Genomic DNA, 18,647 nt, shown 5'->3' with positions numbered 1-18,647 from the left:
GGTAGTTAAATAGTTGAGTCAACGTCTCTTGCTCTAATAATCATCACCATTCAGATCAGAAATGAGAGATGAAATCAGAAGAAAGCATAATAAAATATCCAATTAGACATTATCCAAAAAAAAAAAAAAGTTATTAAAGTTTATCCCATCTGTTCAGGGACTCCCAGAACACCTGGCAGATTTGGTGCCCTGCCAATGTTCACTCCATGTCAACGACCTTGTTAGATTTGTTCCTAATCAACAGGTGACTCATCGGGCAGTGTCCAAATGCACTGTGACCTCCCGGCCTCTAGGGGGCGCATTGCACCATCTGTTCAGCCACAATATTACTATACAGGTGGCACTAACACAAAGTAGGCCAAACATAGAATCTGATCAATGATTCAAAGAGCCAACATGCTTCACTGCACCACAAAGAAAAAAAATGAAATATTTATATAAATATGGTTTATATATTACAATTATAGATTTATTGCCGGCCATCGGGAGGCAGAGGTTCGATTCCTTTCTGTTGCATCAACCTTTTTTAATCACCATCACATCAAACCAACACTGCCCTCAGTCCTTGGAGCTGTTACTTGTTAAATTGCCTTGCGGCTCCAATCTGTTCTCTGGGTTTTAATTAATCTACCATCTTTCCAGTCCATGCTCATCGTATCTCACTGGCCTGTCTGTTCTCAGTGCAATCTGTGTGTTTCACTTTCTGTTTCTGCCGCTGCTCTAATTGCACGTGTTGTCAACATTCATTCATTAAATGCATTCCTTGTTCTACGTGTGCTTAAAAGACTTTATTTCTTCATTATTACATGGTTTAGTTGATGGTCGCTGATTGCTGCTTAATGTTCTCCACACTGGAACATACTGTATCAGCATGCATTGTCCCTTAAGTTAATATGCCAGTAGATGAATAACTTGTTGCTTCAAGACCTTCGCAGCCACTTAATTACTACTTTCTTTCTTACATATACTTACTGCAATTTCCTCAAAACCTCATTCATGTGCTCCTTTTTACATCTGGTCACTTAATACTGTACACTAACCAATCAGCCATGACTAAACCTTCATGCCAGCCTCTTGTCCTTGTATCTTTACCCAGCTAATTACACATCTCCTTGAAGTATGATTGGCCTGTTGATTTCAGTTGATTTAGTCTTTCACTGCAGTGCTTTCAGTTCTTGAGATGTCGACGCTTTTCTGCAGGTGAAGGTTCTCCAGATTTTTCCAAGTATTTCTCCTCTGCCGGTTTCATTCTTCCCGTTTCCTTATCTAGAAAAAAAAAAACAAAAAAACTCTGCCCTACAGGGCTGTGCTTTTGTCACCAGATCGGCCTGTACTCAGTGAACAAGCACTACACTGGCCATCCAAGACCAAACACGGTGTACTTTCTCTTTTCCCCCCCTTTTCTCTGCCAAGTCTACAAGAAAAAAATACAGTAAAAAGGCACACCATCAAACCAAAAAGCAACTTTGCACTAAAAAGGTCCAGTGTGTAGGAATAAGGGGGATCAATGAGCAGAAATTAAATCCAACACCCATATAAATCTGTTTTCAGAAGTGGACCAGATGTGATTTAGTCTAAAGTCACCCGAGTATAAGAATCCTTGTGTTGTCATTACCTCAGAAGGGAAGGGGAAAGTGAGCGGAGGGATATTCAGTTGGTCGAAACCTCAGACCTCACCACCAGATGCTACTAAATTCTAACCTGACTCACCGGATGCATCTGAGAGGTCATCATTGAAAACCATTTGGAAAAGGAACAGTTGTTTCAAGAAATACTTGGTGATTGGACAAAGCATTGGTCTCCACGGTGAAGTAAGCACTGAACATGCGCAATTTTACGTTAGACTGTCAAAATAAAGGCTCAGAGGTCCAGTTAGCAACATTATTTGATATAGACAAGTCTGTTTAATCTTTCAAAATGAATCTTGCTGACAAGCAGCTCGCAAAGTATGAAGGATTATGACTTTTGGATTGTTATTAGCTCAAAGCAGTCGTGGTTTGGTCAGGGTTAGGTAAAGATCACACTTGGGGTTAAATAACTAAAGTCACACAAGTGATGCCATTTTCATAAGCTCGTTTACTTATGTTGCATAACCGTCTCTGGAGGGGAAGTCCAGTGAATGAAATATTCCTGCCACATGTTATTTTTGTAGAGTATAATATGAGTCGTCACATCTAAACCACGCCTGGAGCTGTGAACAGTTCCTCACTCCTCCCATCGGTCTGAACCGCTGTGGTTCTGGGCACAAGCACAAAGCTTCAAGCCTGGAAAGATGGACTGACAAAACACTAATTCCTACACACTGGACCTTTAATGCAAATGAGACAGTAACTTGATAATGTGATGACACTTATAATGAATGAAACTCTTAATGATGACATACAGGGCTCACATACACAGGCCTGTCCTGACCTCTATGAGATGGAGGGTGATTATTGTTTTCTGTTTTAAAAACGCATTGAAATTCTGTAGTTGTCGACACGCCGTGGGATCAAACAGCTCTTTTACAACTGAAATGCAGTAACACTATCACTGAAATGCACTTGGTGGTGAACAATACAGTTGGCTGGATCTATTCCACAGCGCGCTTGGCAGGAATTTTAGAGGTCAATGCGGATTAAATAGCTCAAATGAAAAAGTCTCCTCGTTTAGTTACAGTGAAACGGAAAGTGGTGTTAATCTCGTCTTTGGTGAAACAAAAAAAAAGGACCTGCTTGCGTTAAAATCCTGCTGCTTATGTCAAGACTCTGGAGCTGACAGAACAAACACTGCAAAGCTAAAATTCAATTTACCTGATGTGGCTTCTCGCATCAAAACCAGATGCATCTTTTGGGTTTGGTCACATGTTCACTAAACATGGTCCATCATTGCCACTAAAACAGATAGAAAACAACCAGACTAAATACGGTTTAGCCAACACAGGAAGCCAGTATAACGGTCTGTACTGCGACCAACAGGACTTACGTTGTGATGTTCGCGTCGGCTGGCTGGTAAAGAGTGAGACACAGTTCTGTGCCAGGATGAGGCACAGAGTACAGAAGGTGTAGCTGCAGTCTCCAGAACACAAGCCAGAGCACACGTTCACGCACACCTGGCAGCAGATGTCGCAGCAGCGGTCGCAGCAGTATCTCCAGTCGTCACACACACACGAGCAGCAGCCACCAGCCGGCCCGCATGCTTCCTTACTTTGTAGGCACGAGTTGCGAGGCTTGCAAGACTGTAAGCCCATGGGTCTGCCTGTTAGGAACACACGCAGACAGACAGACACCCAGAGATGAGATATTGAAGAAAAAAAGAAAAAAAAAAAGAAAAAAAAATCACTGTCTGGAAAAACTGTACTCTTTTCAAGTCCAGAATTGGGATTGCGGATGTGTGTACCAGATGGAAGCCGCAGAGAAAAAGATTCTGATAATTGACTGTCAGCCTGTCCAGAACATTGTGCAAGTTTCCTGCTATCTCCAGTCCAAAGTTCTTTCCACATGCAGTTTTCTTCTTCTTCTTTTTTTGCTGATGTTCTCTTGCAAACAGTTTGACCAACTTTTATACAGTTCCTTGATGTCACACTTTCTCCCCCGAGGCCTTCTGCGCATTCAGCACCACCCCCCACCCCATCATCTGCCAAGTTCATGAGACAAGGAATAAAGTCAGCCGGAGCAACAATTCAGAGAAGTAATCAGCCATTCAGTAAAGTGAGACAACCTCAAATGTCGCCATCAACAGAGTTTTCCTCTGTTAACAAACCCAATATGCTCGTAGCAGGGAGAAAAAGAAACAACCTTTTAGGCTCCGAGCATGAAATTAAACAGAGAGGCTCTTTCTTACTTCTTGTCACGGGGGCCTTGGAGATAGAGACGGTGGAAGGCAAGGATAATGAGCAACGCTGCGTGAATGGAGGAACTCTTATTTAATTACAAAACAGCAGCACTAACGATCCAAGTCTCCCTAAAAATTAAGACATATAGTACAGCAGATGTTTCCCACGATCTGAAACAAAAATTGTTTTTCCTTTTTCCCTCCGGATCATCTTTGAAGGCGGGAAAAACAATGTGCAGATGTATTGTAATGATCCTCATTTCACACACACACAAAAACATTTACTATAAGAGAAAGTCATAAAAATGAGACTTACTTTACACAGAGAGGGCTGGTGACAAATCAGGAACCGCCCAGGGCGAGCAAAAACATAATGTCACATAGATAACACCTTATCATCATTATCATTACAAACAATTAGCCTGAAGCCAATCGCATTCATGACAGAGCACACAGCAGCTACAGTGTTAACACAAACGCAGATACGACAATCAGGAAAAGGGTTGCGCAAAATATACAGTCAGCAGTCTCACATGTAGCTACAACACTCACCACTCTGTCCTGTATGAGGAGGCAGCTCAGTCGTCAGTGAGCACTTGGTATCTTGAGATCTGGAGCCCTGATTGGAAAACTACCATCTTACATCACGTCTGGTCGCACTTTTAACTCGCTCCAGTGATCAAGGAAGGACTGATTTTAGTATCAGTGCAGCAGACTTATTGGAAAAAGACTTAAAGAGCTTTTCTTGATAACCGTCCATCACCTGCCTTTAACTCTTTTAACTGCTTTTGGTGATCTGTAACCTTTCAAAAAAAGGTAACAATTCGAGCTGGTTTGGTTCTCTGATTTGTATATATATGTGTGTGTCTGTGTGTGTGTGTGTGTGTGTGTGTGTGTGTGTGTGTGTGTGTGTGTGTGTGTGTATATATACACACACATTTCTATTTGAGTAAATGTGCCTAGTTACCCTCCATCTATGTACTGTACATTTGTACAGATTGCATATTTGCACTCAAGCTTGAGCAGCATTTTGTTGTATAGTTTGCCATGAAGCTACGTTAGCTTATTCTACAAACCTTTTTTAGTTATATTCTGTAGAACATCTCTGAACAGCCTCACAGCATTCAATAAATAAAATCCTCTGACAAATAAAAGAAGCTAGTACCTGCCTGCCCACACGCAATGCCCTTCACACTCTTTACTCATTGTGTATGACTGTGGTTTTCCACAAGGCCACATGAATGTAATTTTAAAAATGATTAGCGAGCGAGTGGCGCGAGAATGGCAGAGAATGTGCAGCCAGAATCGACAGCAGTTAGCTACCTAAGCTTATTACATGGCTTTTCTTAATGCTGAAGAATGCTCCACTCACTTGAACGGGCCTTCCCAACGTTTGGCGGTCAATTTTTTTTGTATAATTGACCACTGCTAAGCGTATTTGACCGTTGTCAAGGAAAGTGGCCTTTTTGCCTCTGATTCACAAATTTCGTATCACTCCACGCTCTTGAATCTTTGTTCCGCAAGTAGTCTGGTCACTTATCACCCCAGCGTATTTGGTCAGTAAGCAATGTCAGCTGATATGTAGCCTACTTCATATCAGAAAAAAAATTTACTCCTAGGCCACTAGTATGGATGAGTTTCACATTAACTTTAATATTTTTGGAAAATACAGTTATTTAAACTCTTGGCTGAAGGCTGAGTTGTCATCACCAGTCAAGAAAAGAAAAAAAGAGGAAAGCAGCGAATAGGAAGAAGTGAAACGGCACAAAATTTTGCATGACAGTGACGTTGATGAAATAAAAGACGATCGACACAAACTGAACACAAAAAAAGAGCACCGTATGGGCCAGGTCAGATTTAAAAGGCTGGTTAGAGGACTTGAATTTCAGTGGATGATTGATCAGCTGTGTGCTAAAGAATGTTCAACGTCTTTGTCGTCAGTTTGGCGAACATTGCCCCAAGCCAAATAAAAGAGCTTCTGCAACAGCAACACACTCCTTTAGCGGCTAACGTTAGCACAAATCACACGGTGAATCTGATCAAGTTAGCACAAAACACACTCCTACAGCAGCACGGAGTAACTTTCACGCCTGGTACCCTTTCTCAGATTAACAGTTGTCATGACGGCTACTTTCCATGCTTTTATATGATTGTTGCACACTTGTTAATTTATGTATTTATCAGACTACAAATAGCTAGGAGAGTATTTTGTACACAGCAAACGCGCTGCTAACACATATCCCCCTGTCACTGTCACTGTTGTGTCAGATTTAATCAAAAAGGGATCCAAACACAACACACTCCAAAACTAAACCGGCAAAACAAATGAAAGAACAAACCGGTGCAGCTTGAGGACTCCAGCAGCAAAAGCAGGGCAGGAAAATGGGGCGAGGAGACGCAGAACAACACAAGGACGAAACAGTATGAACCAACGAAGAGTGAAGGGGAAACACCGGCTTAAATACACAGGGGTGATTAACTAATGAGACGCAGGTGCACAAGGAAAGGAAAGGAGGAAGTGGAAAGTGAAAGGTGACACATGATGATATAAACTACAAAATAAAACAGGAAACACTGACCAAAAAACCCCAAACCATGACATGTTGGTGTTGCTCTGGAGGGCAGAGGCTGGATACTTTTCAAAGTTTCCAAGTTTTTAAATATTGCATTTTTATCCTTTATATTACATTTTTTCTGAGTCATCTGTCATTGTTTGTTAATGTGACAAATAAACCCTGAAACATATTGAACACTCCCACATTACATCTTGGAATAGAAGTGGAAAGCAGAGCGAACCGTACAGGAAGTGATATCGAGGTTGACTGATCAAAGTTACAGTCCCTCTGCCTCAGATTGTGACAGATGCAGCCTCTTCCACTGTCTTTGAAAACTGATCACCTCTCTCCGAAAAAAGAACCAATGTGATCCTGTGATTAAAAAACTCTCCCCAGGAAACAGATTGCCTTTATATTTTTTACTTACATATTGTATTCTCGCAGGAGCGACACTCATCACGGTTAATCAAGGACAGAGAACAGACTACATCTGTTCACATGGCAGCTCTCCTGACGGTTTATTATTTCCCTTCCCTCCTCCTCTCTGTCACGCTGTCTCTTCCTCTCTTTCACCCCCTCCCTCGTTTTTTTTTTCTTTTTCAGACACACTCATTGCTTGCTTCTTGCTCTCTCTGTAACACAAATGTGAGTCAGGCTGAGAGTGACAGGTGAACGACAGTGAAGCAGATTTGACCTTGACGGCTCCGAGAGTGAAGTGACAGTAATAAAAGGCTGTAGTGAGCTATTGTTGGCCCCGGGGGCATCCATTAATGAATGACATGAAACAGCCGTGAGATGCAGGGACAGGCTGGGGAGGAGGAATGATGGAGGACAGGTGACAGCAGCCCACACACGGCCCTCACCTGTGATGAGCTCAGCCAGCACCCGGCAAAGGGTTGGCACAGATGACTGGATCAGGAGACCGATGTGCACACATGCATACAGGCTATGTATGGAGGTGTCAAAACACACAACCACCTACAAAACACTTGCAGTCTGAGGACATTCTGTCAAAAGGGTGTGTTTACTGTAGAATAAATCACCAGCTATTTCATTACATTATTCATGTGCTAAGTAGACCCCATCTGTACCCGAGGGCGAGTTACAGTTTTTTTTATTTTTTGTTCCTTCCCACCTCCCACTCACTCTGACTCTCATACTCGGATCATGCACCGATACAAACCCCAGTGACAATTCAGCTTAATCCCCAGTTTCCCCCTGCTGCAGTGCATCCTGTTAGGGAATTGTTGAGAGTGTGGAAATGAGGCTATTTCAGGGATTCCAGCATCTTAGAAATCAAAAACAGGCTGAAAGTACGGCGCGTTTTTTCAGGTTTCTTTACGCTCTGGAGGAAATTCGTCCATCTTTTTCGGCTGATATCAGGATAATTATAGATAATGAATTGATAGGGGTGATAAGTGTCAGACCACTAATGGAATGCAGTACTTAACCTCCATAATCCCCCCGTGCCCTTCACTTAGTGTCAGGATAATTAGATTACTGCTGCTGATACCTTCCTCACTCACAGACACTAACTTAAAACTGCACACTCCTGCCGACTACACACACACACACAAACACACACTCTGCCTGCGTGACCGACTTGTTTGAACTTGTCCGCGCATTTTAATGCGTGCACATATGTTTATATTAAGTGGTGGAGTGACTAGGTGCGAAGCAACCAAATTGCCAGAATGGATATGTTGAAACTTTTGCATTTCTTTACGGTGAATTTGCAATTTTATGTCATGACTACGTTTTGTGTTATCGTCTGGTTACATTTAGGTACAAAAACCACTTTGAAAAGAAAGGAAAAGGTTATGTTTTGGCTTATCCAGTTGCACAAACACGGTAAGAAATCATATTATCATATCAGAAATCGTCAGTGGTTGCACAAATGTTGAAACACAGTCTTGAACAGTGGTTGTTTCGCCGTCAGTTGATGGGCTTTAGTAGGAAAATAGTCCATCATGCACATCTGTCAAAGAATAAGATGAGAAATCAAATGTTGTATAGTTGTGATTACAGTTCCATCACCTCAGCGTTGGGTCCAATAGTGCTCGGTGTGATGTCCGCAATGTATTTCCGCCGCCTGCCTTGGGAGGATGGCTCAAGATAAGCAATGAGTAACAGTTTAACCTGTAAAAACAGTGAGAGATTTACTGAACCTGTCGGAGGAGATATGGCCGTGCCGGGTGATATATGGCGGAGGGGAGGGCACACTGTGTAACAGGCGACTCCAGCATTTCATCCGAGTTTGGCATAGACACTCATATTTTACCCCAGCCATCCCCCAAGGGCTCTGCTCCAGCACCCCACATCTCTACATCACTCATATCAAGTGGGTGGGAAGGAAGATCTAATTGGCAGGTGGCGTGTCACATTCAGGGGTGTCAGGGAGAAGAATAAGTGGCGAGGAGGGGGGAAGAAGATGTTAGCAGGGAGGAGCCTCAGGTAGTAGGGAAGGGAAAAAGACTTTGGCAGAATTTATTCTAGGTATTCTCAGAAGTGTAATGGTTCGATTTACATTCAGTTTTTGCACAGGTATCCATCGTGCCCAGAGGATTGGATCCTAATGACTTTGATAATCCCTTGATTTATTATTTAAGTGATTCGTTGAAACGTCTCAGCGTCTATTTGATGCATTGGCACAAATTCTCGCACAGACATTTATGGTTCCCAGATTATATTTCTTTGTAACCTTTGCTGAATTTCTGACTTTTCCTTCGACAACTATTGGATGGATTGTCATCAAACTTGGCACAGACATTTTCAAATAGTATTCCAAATTACAGGAACTACAAGGAACTGCATTTGAATGTGCATTTCTTTTGTAGGCGCGTGAATGAAAGACCAAACGTGTGTTTATTACTAGGATGCATAGCAATGAGGTAATCTGATTGTTGCTTATTATAATATGAGAATGGCGAAGGAGTGTAAACCTTGTGCGTCGTACCTCGAGACTACAGATTTTCCACAAGCCTTCAATTCATCCTCAACACTGTTTCATTTTTGTGACTGATCCTGAGACAGGTTTGGAATCAGACTCTGTGGCAGTGGTTGTTTCCTTATGCGGGTTATATAGAAGCATCAGTTCCCTGTAGTATGTTGAAATGATGAAAATGTTGGGTTGTAAAAAGCATATAGAAATACACATACAAGTGCTTTATAATCGGATGCCTCTATGAGTAGCACCTGGAAGACTTGTCCACCTTAGTTTGGGTTATAATGACTCCTTCATTAAGGTTTGGGGAGCAATCTGGCGAGGGGACGATTGTGTTCGTGGTAAACAGAAACCATCCTCGCCCGTCCGCAGGAAATCACGTTCCCCCCCTTCATCACCAGACGGCCTCATCACTTGAATTTTAACACGTCCTTTATGGGCATTCGCTGAAGCAGCCGATGCTGTTGTTTTGTCTTTGGCCGACAGTCTCGGTGGCTTGGTTTACTGCCTGCAAAACTAATGACATTCCCATCAGCCTCAGCTGTTCTTTGTGCTTGGTCCTCATTAGCAAATATTAGCATGCCAACATGCTAATGATGTTGCACATGAGAAGCGTTGTATCTGCTTAACATCAGGATACAGAGACCAGGTGAGAGTTCAGTGCATTATAAAATATGTGAGCCTTTGGAAGCACTTGTGTGGATATTTGGATGAGCAACACTTCCTGAAGCCTGCTTCTTTAACTTGTACGCTACTGCCACTCAAGGACAGTCCGGCCATCTGGAGTTGTGGAGGACCTTTGTGCCAGTGGTGACTCCGGCACCACTGATATGAAAAAGGGTATGAAATAAACGGCCTATTCTGTTTGGCTTTCCTGATTTAGACCGGCCCGCTGGGTCCACAGAGGTGCCTGTGTAGAGAGGTCATCAATTTATAGGATCTCTGGAGTCACATCTTTCTTTACTGGATCTTTTTTAAGGTCGTTTTTCAGCTACTGGTAATATAATTAAGTCACTGCTGCCCAGGAGATATTTTCACTTTAAATGTTTAAGACAATGATGTATCTGTTTAAGCATATAGTGTGTTAACGTGTCGTTTATCAGTCCAGCGCAGACAACAAACTCCCCAGTTTGCCAGCTGGAGGCTGACTACAGTATTTCCATCATCACCTGTGAAGTATCAGGTGGATTTGATACTGAGTGCTGCAATGGAGAGGCGCCACGGCAGGCTTTCCATAATGACTGATGTCATGTGTCGCACTTTCATTTACTGTTCAAAGTGATGGACAAATGCCCAGAGTGTGCCAAGAGACCGTGTCATCGAGATGTCTTTTTGAAGAAGTGCTTCTGGCACCTGACAAGCTGGCAGGATCTGTCCGTGTCTTTCTTGCCCACGGTGAGACAAGGAGATCGATTATGATTGGTTTCACAGCAAGTAGTCAAGCTGCAAGATTGACTTGGTAATGTGTGTTGACATGGAGATCAACCGAGCCTACTCAAGCAGCTGGTATTAATGGAGCACAAAATAACAACTGTTTGTTAGCTAGTGGCTGCGCAAATCCTCATTCCCTCTCATTAGGCATAACACCCACTCACAGATGCGCTTGTGTGGCAACAAACTAGACTTCTGTAGCAAACTAGCCCTGACTCGCGTTGTTATGGCAATCAGACGATCCGGTGTCATGCTCAGTCGAGCTTCAACCTTCTTCGTGACTCTGTGCGCCGCCCTCGACATCTCGCCGAGGGATTGACTCTCCAGAATGTGACCTTCTTTCCTTCTTTCAGACAGTGAATTACTTGAACCTGGCTTTTTATGTTTTGTGTTTTTTCTTTACCTTCATCGTAAAAAAGTGCAGGTGTCAGAGACTGCACTTCTCTTTCACCAGCCTTCATAAATTGCAAAGGCGTCTTAAAAAAAGAATAAATCAAAAAAGAAAACCATAGTTTCTCTCAACGGCGTTCGGTGTGAACGGGGTGAAGTGTCTGTATTGCTTCTTTACAAGCGGGTTATGAAGAGGCACCAAACAAATTGAAAGGCAGACATGCTGATGCTAACTTTCTTCCTTTGCTAACGCTCTCTGTGTTTGTGTGGACTGTGCGCTCTACTGGAGCATGCTTGGCATCCAGCGCTTTCTCGAGCCCATTCATCAAAAGGACCAGTGCTCTTGTGAGTGAGAAGATTTATACACCATGGAAGAGAGGTGGGGAATTAGCCCAGATTTATGAGCACAGACCGCAATGGCAAGGCACTGGCAGCTGCTACTTGACATTTGAACAGAGAATGTGAAAGAAAATTGGAGACGGGGGAAACAGGAAATTGGAACAACAGAGAGGTGGAGAGGGACTGAGAAATGAATGAGACATAGCTGGTCCAAAATAAAAAAAAAAAAAAAGTGATGTGATTTGAAAAGCTAATTTTCCAAATAAGGTTAAATATGACAAATATCCAGTCATAGAAGTCGATTCGACAACCAGGTTTTGTGTCAAACTCTTTGTTTTTTTTTGAACAACGTCACCAGAAGCTGCTAAATATAGTTACAGCATCATTATTGTTGAATAAAAAGACCTTTTTCTATGATTTATGAGAAGGCCAGTTAATCAGATCCTTCTGAGAGTCATTCTTTATCGTCTTTTCTTGAAGCGGAGATCCAACAAAGAACCTGATCATCTTAGCTATGAAACTAGTTCACCTACGTTCAGTATCCTTCCAACTTTCCACTCTCAACTGTCACATTGTGGTTGATAACAAAGTCCTACGACTAATTCAGCAGGTCAGAGGCTGCGGCCTATCAGTCGACTCCCCTGGGACTGACTCCCTCAGACTTTGTCCTCACAACGGGGCAAAGAAGAAATGTTGGTTGTTGTTGAAAGCAAAAGTATCTTTATTTGAGAAAAAGTGGAAGCCAAGAATAATCTTCAAGCAATGCAGCATTGGTTGGATTTCTGTTAAATAATCTAAATTTTAACCAACAGGCTATTCTCAGTGAACCTCATGTGCCTACTAGCATAAATAGATAGTTGTCTTATTTTCAGATGTGGTCTTGAAGTGATGAAGTGGATTTCAGTAATACAGAACATTTTGTGTTATCAGCAGAAACAAACCAACACAATGTGCTTCGGTAAAGAAAGTACAGATCTTCTACTTTAGCTGTAGCTGCTGTTAGCCAGTGAGCTCAGTTAGCCGTGCAGCTACTGATACTGTATGTACAGGGAGTCTGGAGAATTGGGGGGTTAACACCACTAGCACAGGAGCTTATTAGCACGCTAACTTCAGAACACATCTTTGCAACACATCACATGGACATCATAGATGTGACTCAAGGACAAACGTTGACAGACGATGTAGTGTTTTATGATTGTATTCACATTACGTTTAGTCTCATTCACCAGCTTCCTTTCTCATTATACGACCGAATCAAACACATTGTTACCTCGAGTAATATAACAGATTTCTCAAAGGTCTAAATATCTTTAAGTACTTTAATGCAGAAACATTCCATATTATATCTTTAATGTACCAAAAGTAAAAGCACCCATCATGCAGTAGGGCCTGTTTCAGAACAAGATATATTATTTTGGATAATAATCATTGATGCATTAATGTGTACTTCACAGAAATGCTGCTAATGAGCTAATTATAATCACTAGACAGTGTTTGGTACCCACAGGGATAAGGGAAGTCTGGTCTTTTCTTAACCTGTAATAATACATTCATTTGTTGACTTTATTTTCAATTAAATTCAAATCACATCGTTTGTCCCTGAGGGGCCGTTGCAGAGGCACGTAACACCATTATTCAGATAAATCATCCGAATCTGCAAAGTAACTGGTAATTAAAGTTTTCATGTAAATGTGCTGGAGTGAGAAAGAGCAGTATTCAACTGAGCTGTAGTGGAGTAGAAGTATAGAAGTAAGTACATCAAAATTGTAGTTGAGTACAGTATCTTCAGTAGGTACTTCCCACTGCTGGCAGTAGTGGCTTCAAATGAGCATGCAGAGTGAGTTTAAAGGGATCTGGTTCTTAAAAATGCAAATACAAAGAGGGGAAGATGCAAGAAGAGTGTGCTGCTGAGGTGGCTGAAATGCATATTTTCATCAGTCTTTACATGATAAGAGGAGATTGGAGACAAATATATCCTTCTAGGAGAATATTACACAACCAATTGCACCAGAATTGGGAAAAAAAAAAGAGAGCAGTGAGCTCATCGGGTCTCTGTGTTCATAAAACTTTTAAAAAGAGAAGAGGAGAGTGGACAGGACATGAATGCCCTGGATGGTCTGCAGCACAGTGGGAGGCTGCCCTTCTCACCTGGGTTTATAAGGCACGCTGCAGTGAATGGAAGATCAGACGCAGGTGACAAAAAGCATGGGGGAGGATTTTTGGCCGTGGCGTGTATGCAGTCACATCCACTCAGGGTGAACGGCGGTGAGGTGACACAGAGCACCACAGAGGACAGTGGGTGCTTGCCCTCGCGGCACTCGTCCACACCCCAATTGAGTTGAAATCTGACTCACGATGTAGGTATTCAGCTTCCATTAGTGTGCCGGTGGCCTGCATTCTACCTACTGACTTACTCATGATTCCCCTACATCCTGTTAGCCATCTGTGAGCACCGGGACAGAGGAGACTACCCTCTGTTGGGGACAGTCCCTGCCACAGCTCGTCATGTTTGTCTTGGCTGGATGCAGAGAGCCCCTAGAGCGAGCCGGATGGCGTTAGTAAGCCACCTGAGAGACACAGCAGCCAGGGTAGGTTGTCGGGGCTGACGGGCCTGGAAGCTGAAGAGGCTGGGAGCCAGTAGAGCGTCCTGTCTGATGCTCTCTTAAGCTGGAAGATCAGAAAGAAGGAGAGAACATCCTTTTTGGCCATAGCACAGTGTGTGCAAGCAAATGCTCCCAGGGCGGACTGTCGTGATGTGAGAAGAAACCACAGAGGACAGTGTTCGGTCACGAAGCACACAGACTCTCTTGTGAACTGCTGAATTTAAGCCAAATCTCACACAGAGATTACAAAATGATATTTCTTTTTTTCAATGGAATACTAAGAAGCTCTGTGGGGGATCCAGTAAGCAAAGGATGTCATTTCAATGTCCCAGCTAGATATAGCTAAGATCCAGTCCAGTATGTGTAACCCACCGCTTGCCAAAATTCTTAAGATTTAGTTTTTGGCAACGCAGCTCGTGAGATGTATGATTTCCCATCGTGTAGACAAAGTCAACAGACACACTTTTGCTCCGGCTTTGATTGGCTTTTTGTTGTCCCAACTAACTAAAATCATTTGATTGTAGTGAGTGATAGTGAGAATATAATTAAGAGGAGGTCAGAACAGTTTGGACGGGTCATATACTGGACTTTCCTAAACCCTAACCAAGTAGTATTGGAACCCAAATCCAACCAAGTAGTATTGGAACCTAAACCTAAACAAGTAGTTTTGTTGCCTAAACTTAACCAAGAATTTTTTTTGCCTAAATCTTGGACCACAACAGTCCCAAAGTCACAATATATCATAATTTGTAAACTGTTTGCAAGCAAGCAAGCTTTATTTTGAAAGTCTAATCTGAGTTTGTTTTGTATTATTGCTAACGACACAGTTTGAGGCTCAAGGCCACTGATCAAGCTGCTGTATTGATTAGTTGGGACAGACGGCTATCAGACATCTTTTAAAACAAATTTGCATGTTGGGTTGTACGTCTCTCTGATAACATAAACTTATTTCACCCCAGAGATGAAGGAGGGAAATAAAAAGTAAGAAAAGAAGTATTAAAAAAAGAACTGTTCAAGGGGTTTGGGAGCTCAGTCACCGTGGAGTCTCATGAGGCAGCCGGTATTGAATCAAGAACAACTGAGTTGAGTCAATAAAGACCTGTGAGGGCGAGGCGGCGGGTCAGGATCAGAATTTATCCACAAAATGTCAGTCACGCTGCTCAAATTCTGCAGATCCCTCAAGTTTGTCTCTGCACTCTTCACCCTTTTGTGTTGATAGTCTCGCATTAATTAACTACACTTCTTCTTTTCTAATGAATCGTTATAGGATCTCAGCACAATTACTCGCGGATGACATCAGCTGAGTCACTCCTAAAGATAAACTCTAATGAAGTTTTCGTTATGGGACGCGCGTGTATATGATATTTGAAAGGCAAACAGTACAAATGAAGATAAAGCCATTTTTGTGATGTGTTTGACTATGATCCCCTCGACAGCGGCAAACCACCATGCTGAAATATAAAGACTTTGCATTTGGGAATAGATAAGGGCTCAGTTGTCGACTGTTGAGGCTGCTGTGGCCCGCAGGCATTCTTCCTGGAGGTTTCGGGGGCTGCCTGTATAGACTGATGGAGGCTGTTGCATCAACAGCAGATAATATCTGACTCCCTTCTCTTCCTGCCTGAGGGGGGGAAATATATGTGAACCTGAAATGCACTCAGTCTATTCAATCCAAGACTGTCGTCAAAAAGACAACCACGGGCCCGCTCGGTGGTTAATGTTTAATGGACTTAAAGGACATGATTGCCCACTGGCACTGTATCAAATTTATGGGGCAGCCGTATTCAGTGCCAGGATAAAAGGTTTGGCTCCGTATTCCTAATGACAAAAATGACCTCTATCATAAGTGTGCGTCTGCTGAAGTTACTGCAGCTGTCCAATTTCACGATGCCTTGACGTCACAAGGACACTAATTACGCTTTTGATATAATCACTTCAGAAGAGCTCTCTATGATTAGCTCGAGAGGCCCCTCTAATGAAAATGATGTCTTGCTTTGTTAACCTTGTGTGGCTTTAACGCTCAGGTGTTAAACCCGGCGAGGAAGCGGGCTGCATACTGAAAAAATATGCAAAGTTACATCAAGAACATAAACCTTTAGTCTGAACAGCGCCGTCAAATCTCATCAGCTCTGATGCCGCTATAACTGGGGTTATGGATGGATGTACTTTACAGCCCACTTTATTGTTCCTTTATGAAAATCAATATGTCATTTTATGGCAAATCTTACAAATACTGTCAAACTGTTAACGGGTCATCTAATCTCCGGTGGCCAATTACATTAGAGGAGAGGAAGGAGAGCAGTTTTTCAAGCCTCATTTACAGGACGGGATTCTGTTTGTTAATGTTTTAATCTTTCTCCGTTGGGAGAATCGGTTCTTAACGACAGTCAGCAAATGTTCTCGCACAACATATGCTCAAGCCCGGTTGCCAGAATTAAAATGTTGGCATGTGTTTTCTGCAAACTGCGGAAAAACTTTAAACTTGTTCATTCAACATCTCGACAGTGTGTGTTATAATCGCATTCAGGTTCACGTGTGAGTCTGAGCTGACTCTGCACCCAACTGTTGATGCAACCATTTCACTGCCATCTTTGTAGCGACAGAACTGGGCGTTGTGTTGTTATTGCGGCCATTGATATATTTTGTGGCCACATTTGTGGCAATAAGAGTGGGTGTAAAAAGCTAAAACATGATCTTTTCCTAACCCTAACCATTCAAGGGACTGTTGGTGCATTTTCCAGCCATCTGTGCAGGAACAAAATCTGATAACTTTGGTGACCATCAGGATATTTTACAGCCGTCTTTGTGGCGACAAAATCATTTTTACTTTTAGCTAATAGATATCTTTCCGACCCTAACCTACCCATAAAAGCTCAGCATTGTTGCTACATGAAACTGAAAATTGAAACATAAAGACAACACTGCCAACACTTACTCAGGTTGCACATGTGAGAATCATCCTCCTCCTGCATCTCTGCTCATACTCCAACGTTGCGCTGGTATGTCAGAGCCGTGTGCCACATGATCTTCTTGTTGATTCGTCCGTGACAGTCGCTCTGAGCGTAAACTTGTCTGACACTGTTCAGTCGATGCGCCTAAACACAAAGACATGTGTTCCGACTCGCCAAGCTGTTTGAACAGGACGAGTTCCTGCTTATTTTACAGCCATCTCATTTGCACTGTGATTGTGTTGACAATAAGGAAAGAAAGGATGCAGAGGAGCATTTGGACTGAATCCTAATTTTTTGTGTACACCTTGTTCTGTGCTTTCTCGACAGCCCAAACAATGCCCGACCCACATGGGAGCACTCCGGCTCCACCGCATTCATTTACATTACACTACAGACCAAACACCTGAAAACTGCATTAATCACTCTGTCACCGCTAAGCTACTTTAGCAATTCAATTGGCTTAAGTTTAGCCAGCTAATATGGTTTAATGGCATCCATACAGTGCAATAATTCAAACCCATTGATCTGATTACAAGCATCCGGCCCCATAATTCACTTTGCTGGAAATGCAGCTAATGTATGCAGGCCGGGTGAGACAATGGGTTCATCTCTGTGGGATCGACACAGCTGGGTCGGACATGCTGTTTATTGTGATTAAAATTCTGCCCATGCTAGCTGTGAACACCACCAGGGTTCTTTAGGAAATCATTAGTTTTCCACTTCTTCACGCAGTGTTAAAGGGACAGTTCACACCCAAATACAAAAACAAACAACATATTTTTGCTCTTTCCTGCAGTGCTATTTATCTGTTTATCATTTTGATGTACAAGATAATGGAGCTACATGGCTTGTCATGCTCAAAAAGGCAATGTCTCTTTCCAGAAATCATGTCTTGGTTACTCATGATGATCCACAGATTTTGTTGTGCGCAGTTTGATGTCCAGACTATTTTCTTCGAACAAACTACACCTGCGAACGACGTATATCAGTGATGGAGGGAAACTGCAATGTTACGTTTAAGTTGACAAACTAGAGTAAATGCCGACATTACAGTGACTTAACTGAAGCAATCCAGTCTTTCTTCTGTTGATTTCGAGGACATCGTGAATCACATCCCCCAAATTCTCTTTTAATTCCATGTACCGTGTTAGCTAACATGAGCATTAGCTAGCCAAATATTGATCATATTGTCAGTGATGAATCCACTTTAGGACTGTAGAGGAGGCTCGTGCTCATGACAGTGATGGCATCCTCCTCATAGCTTATTTAGCTTAGTTAGCCTTGCATCCATAGAGACGATATGGAAAGATGATATGGACTTCTCACAACAAGGTCTTGTTATCTTAAGTAACCGGGTCATGACTTCTGGAAAGACACATCGCTGTTGTTTGTGCTTTGAGCACCGCAAGCAGAGTGTCACCTCCATTATATTCAAGAGAAGATTGCAACAGCTGATATCTCCAAAACTCTGCAACTTCCAAGAAAACAATCTAGGTGAGTTGATTTTGGGGTGAACCGTCTCTTTAAACTCCAGGTGCTGTTGTCACCGTGCCTCCTGAACTGCTTGCAGGCAGCTGTTATATAAATACATGTCAACAGAGATCCTAAAAAATAAATAAAT

At 42.5% G+C, this 18,647-nt stretch overlaps 1 long non-coding RNA gene across 2 annotated transcripts; it reads right to left on the bottom strand.

Moving 5' to 3' along the window:
* Window positions 1-769: 769 nt before the first annotated feature.
* LOC119013311 lies at window positions 770-6,263 on the bottom strand. Of its 2 annotated transcripts, none has more exons than XR_005072723.1 (4): window positions 6,153-6,263; window positions 2,965-3,237; window positions 2,793-2,873; window positions 770-1,304 (listed from the first exon to the last, which is right to left on the bottom strand). It is a non-coding gene; the product is annotated as an uncharacterized LOC119013311 (long non-coding RNA). The 2 variants fall into 2 exon arrangements; XR_005072724.1 differs by having other exon boundaries at window positions 770-1,296.
* Between the last annotated feature and the right edge of the window lie 12,384 nt (window positions 6,264-18,647).

This window comes from Acanthopagrus latus, chromosome 23 (genome assembly GCF_904848185.1).
Source record: "Acanthopagrus latus isolate v.2019 chromosome 23, fAcaLat1.1, whole genome shotgun sequence".
NCBI classification, from domain to species: Eukaryota; Metazoa; Chordata; class Actinopteri; order Spariformes; family Sparidae; genus Acanthopagrus; species Acanthopagrus latus.
Note: the sequence above shows the minus strand (reverse complement) of the source record. Positions and strands in the feature narration are given on the sequence as shown.